Source organism: Schistocerca americana, unplaced genomic scaffold, assembly GCF_021461395.2.
Source record: "Schistocerca americana isolate TAMUIC-IGC-003095 unplaced genomic scaffold, iqSchAmer2.1 HiC_scaffold_579, whole genome shotgun sequence".
Classification (NCBI taxonomy): domain Eukaryota; kingdom Metazoa; phylum Arthropoda; class Insecta; order Orthoptera; family Acrididae; genus Schistocerca; species Schistocerca americana.
In genome coordinates, this window is record NW_025726323.1 from 42,501 (window position 1) to 47,500 (window position 5,000).

Consider the following 5,000-nt stretch of genomic DNA (forward strand, 5'->3'; position numbering starts at 1 on the left):
CCCTCTAAGAAGAAAAGTAATCGCTGACAGCACGAAGGATGTCACGCGACTAGTTAGCAGGCTAGAGTCTCGTTCGTTATCGGAATTAACCAGACAAATCGCTCCACCAACTAAGAACGGCCATGCACCACCACCCACCGAATCAAGAAAGAGCTATCAATCTGTCAATCCTTCCGGTGTCCGGGCCTGGTGAGGTTTCCCGTGTTGAGTCAAATTAAGCCGCAGGCTCCACTCCTGGTGGTGCCCTTCCGTCAATTCCTTTAAGTTTCAGCTTTGCAACCATACTTCCCCCGGAACCCAAAAGCTTTGGTTTCCCGGAGGCTGCCCGCCGAGTCATCGGAGGAACTGCGGCGGATCGCTGGCTGGCATCGTTTATGGTTAGAACTAGGGCGGTATCTGATCGCCTTCGAACCTCTAACTTTCGTTCTTGATTAATGAAAACATACTTGGCAAATGCTTTCGCTTCTGTTCGTCTTGCGACGATCCAAGAATTTCACCTCTAACGTCGCAATACGAATGCCCCCGCCTGTCCCTATTAATCATTACCTCGGGTTCCGAAAACCAACAAAATAGAACCGACGTCCTATTCCATTATTCCATGCACACAGTATTCAGGCGGGCTTGCCTGCTTTAAGCACTCTAATTTGTTCAAAGTAAACGTGCCGGCCCACCGAGACACTCACTCAAGAGCACCCTGGTAGGATTGCAACGGGGTCCGCCTCGGGACGCACGAGCACGCACGAGGCGCGTCGCACGCCTTCGGCTCGCCCCACCGGCAGGACGTCCCACGATACATGCCAGTTAAACACCGACGGGCGGTGAACCAACAGCGTGGGACACAAATCCAACTACGAGCTTTTTAACCGCAACAACTTTAATATACGCTATTGGAGCTGGAATTACCGCGGCTGCTGGCACCAGACTTGCCCTCCAATAGATACTCGTTAAAGGATTTAAAGTGTACTCATTCCGATTACGGGGCCTCGGATGAGTCCCGTATCGTTATTTTTCGTCACTACCTCCCCGTGCCGGGAGTGGGTAATTTGCGCGCCTGCTGCCTTCCTTGGATGTGGTAGCCGTTTCTCAGGCTCCCTCTCCGGAATCGAACCCTGATTCCCCGTTACCCGTTACAACCATGGTAGGCGCAGAACCTACCATCGACAGTTGATAAGGCAGACATTTGAAAGATGCGTCGCCGGTACGAGGACCGTGCGATCAGCCCAAAGTTATTCAGAGTCACCAAGGCAAACGGACCGGACGAGCCGACCGATTGGTTTTGATCTAATAAAAGCGTCCCTTCCATCTCTGGTCGGGACTCTGTTTGCATGTATTAGCTCTAGAATTACCACAGTTATCCAAGTAACGTGGGTACGATCTAAGGAACCATAACTGATTTAATGAGCCATTCGCGGTTTCACCTTAATGCGGCTTGTACTGAGACATGCATGGCTTAATCTTTGAGACAAGCATATGACTACTGGCAGGATCAACCAGGGAGCTGCGTCAACTAGAGCTGAGCAGCCGGCCGCCCGGGAGTGTGTCCCGGGGGCCCGCGCGAACACGCAAGCGTCCGCTCAATTATTCTGCAAACAGGAGGAGGCTGAGCTCCCCTGCACAATACACCTCGAAACCCTCTCAGGTCCCGGCGGCGCGCAGCGCCGTCCTAAGTACTTGGTCGGGTTCGAGAGAGGCGCAATCGCCCGGAGTTTGGCGAGTAGACGCTTTAGGTGCGACCACCCGTGCTCCCAACTGAGCTTGCCGCTGCCGACAGAGGCCCGGGAGCGTGCTGTCGTGGCATTGCCGGCGGGAGACAACACGCGCCACCTACGGTGACCGGCAGCTCCAACGCCAGCGCCACAGAAGGACAAAAGCCCCACTTGGGTGCCGAAGCGAACTCTCCCAGCACAGCGCACGCGCCAACACGTCCGCACAGCTGCGATACAAACCACCTGCGAGAACCGCAGAGGCGACCGAGCAGCAGACGGCGTCGCGGCGCCGAGCGCCGGGCGGCGGCGCATCCTCAGCGCACACAGTCCTCAATCGGACCAGCACACTGCAGATGTCCACCGCGCTTCGCACCGGGCCCGCGAGGACCTACTTTGGCCGCACGGCGCCGCGTGCAGGGTGCGCCGGCGCGCAGCTGCGCCGCCTGCCGCCTCCGTCGGCCGGCGCGCCTGCCACTGGCCGCCCCCACCAGCCGGCTGTAGCGCGTGCGCCCACGCACCGCGCGGCCAGCACGCCGGGAGGCCCCCCCTCACCGGCCGGGGACGGTCCCACCCAGCCACCGCCGCGTATCGCTTCACACCCAGATGCCATTCACGTTCGTGGGCATGGTGGGTATCGCTGGAACAACCGGTTGGTAGCTCAACCGATCGTCGCCATCACTGATTCACCTCTAGCGAGAACAACCGCACCACAACGGTTTACCAGTTGTTCATTTGCATAACGTCACCAGCAAACGTAGGCGTCCATCGCCATTTGCAAATTCAACGATTGTTGCATGCCTGTGTCAGGTGTCACGACACACTATGTCTGCCCACATACACGCAACAACATGTGCACGCTTCGCGAACACGTGGAAGGTGGCCCCCGTACGTATGCGATGTCCATTGCGCGAACGACTGTCAACCGGCCTCTGTCGCATGTCGCAGATGTGGAACGCAGTGCACCATGCTATCACGGTGTGTGAGAAGAGACGACTACGTCTGACAACACGCGCCACTACATCAACAGACGGCTCATGCTGATCGCCATCCAGGGCATACCACACTGCAATCCAGCTCTTATAGGGAGACGACACGTAGCTGAGTGCACAACATTTGGACCGCATGGTTCGCCGTTGTTGGCGCAGTCGTTGTACGGTCACATGTACCACGATGTATCATTCAGTACATGAGGACCAATGTGCAGTACAGTGTGTGATTTGGACGTACAACATCAGCGGACAGTTGACACAGGCCGTACCACAGCGTAGGCTAAGTGCTTCGCACATGCGAATGCCAATGAACAACTGCAAATGCCAATGAACAACTGCAAAGGGCATTGAGCATGTACGTCCTGCTGCCATCCACATTACAGTGTATAGCTGCAAGGTGTTTAACATGAAGCGATACACTGGGGACCGGGCAGTGCGAGTAGCAAACTATATTGCGGGGGTTGCAGTTAGGCAACACTACACTAATTTAACGCGTCGTATGACAATTACAGAGCAGGTTAAGGCCCAACGTGTGTTGGGTTAAGGCCCAACGTGTGTTGGGTTAAGGCCCAACGTGTGTTGGGTTAAGGCCCAACGTGTGTTGGGTTAAGGCCCAACGTGTGTTGGGTTAAGGCCCAACGTGTGTTGGGTTAAGGCCCAACGTGTGTTGGGTTAAGGCCCAACGTGTGTTGGGTTAAGGCCCAACGTGTGTTGGGTTAAGGCCCAACGTGTGTTGGGTTAAGGCCCAACGTGTGTTGGGTTAAGGCCCAACGTGTGTTGGGTTAAGGCCCAACGTGTGTTGGGTTACGTTAAGGGGCAATGTGGGTTACGTTAAGGGGCAATGTGGGTTACGTTAAGGGGCAATGTGGGTTACGTTACGGCGCAATATAGGTTACGTTACGGCGCAATATAGGTTACGTTAAGGCGCAATATCGGTTACGTTAAGGCGCAATACAGGTTACGTTAAGGCGCAATACAGGTTACGTTAAGGCGCAATACAGGTTACGTTAAGGCGCAATACAGGTTACGTTAAGGCGCAATACAGGTTACGTTAAGGCGCAATGCAGGTTACGTTAAGGCGCAATGCAGGTTACGTTAAGGCGCAATACAGGTTACGTTAAGGCGCAATACAGGTTACGTTAAGGCGCAATACAGGTTACGTTAAGGCGCAATACAGGTTACGTTAAGGCGCAATACAGGTTACGTTAAGGCGCAATACAGGTTACGTTAAGGCGCAATACAGGTTACGTTAAGGCGCAATACAGGTTACGTTAAGGCGCAATACAGGTTACGTTAAGGCGCAATACAGGTTACGTTAAGGCGCAATACAGGTTACGTTAAGGCGCAATACAGGTTACGTTAAGGCGCAATACAGGTTACGTTAAGGCGCAATACAGGTTACGTTAAGGCGCAATACAGGTTACGTTAAGGCGCAATACAGGTTACGTTAAGGCGCAATACAGGTTACGTTAAGGCGCAATACAGGTTACGTTAAGGCGCAATACAGGTTAGGTTAAGGCGCAATACAGGTTAGGTTAAGGCGCAATACAGGTTAGGTTAAGGTACGACATAGGTTAGGTTAAGGTACGACATAGGTTAGGTTAAGGTACGACATAGGTTAGGTTAAGGTACGACATAGGTTAGGTTAAGGTACGACATAGGTTAGGTTAAGGTACGACATAGGTTAGGTTAAGGTACGACATAGGTTAGGTTAAGGTACGACATAGGTTAGGTTAAGGTACGACATAGGTTAGGTTAAGGTACGACATAGGTTAGGTTAAGGTACGACATAGGTTAGGTTAAGGTACGACATAGGTTAGGTTAAGGTACGACATAGGTTAGGTTAAGGTACGACATAGGTTAGGTTAAGGTACGACATAGGTTAGGTTAAGGTACGACATAGGTTAGGTTAAGGTACGACATAGGTTAGGTTAAGGTACGACATAGGTTAGGTTAAGGTACGACATAGGTTAGGTTAAGGTACGACATAGGTTAGGTTAAGGTACGACATAGGTTAGGTTAAGGTACGACATAGGTTAGGTTAAGGTACGACATAGGTTAGGTTAAGGTACGACATAGGTTAGGTTAAGGTACGACATAGGTTAGGTTAAGGTACGACATAGGTTAGGTTAAGGTACGACATAGGTTAGGTTAAGGTACGACATAGGTTAGGTTAAGGTACGACATAGGTTAGGTTAAGGTACGACATAGGTTAGGTTAAGGTACGACATAGGTTAGGTTAAGGTACGACATAGGTTAGGTTAAGGTACGACATAGGTTAGGTTACGGTACGACATAGGTTAGG

At 52.3% G+C, this 5,000-nt stretch overlaps 1 non-coding gene across 1 annotated transcript in view; it reads right to left on the reverse strand.

Moving 5' to 3' along the window:
• LOC124587128 overlaps window positions 1-1,497 on the reverse strand; it is a 1,910-nt gene extending 413 nt beyond the window's left edge. Inside the window, exon 1 of the ribosomal RNA XR_006975285.1 lies at window positions 1-1,497. This exon is cut by the window's left edge and continues 413 nt beyond it. This is a non-coding gene — a ribosomal RNA (small subunit ribosomal RNA).
• Between the last annotated feature and the right edge of the window lie 3,503 nt (window positions 1,498-5,000).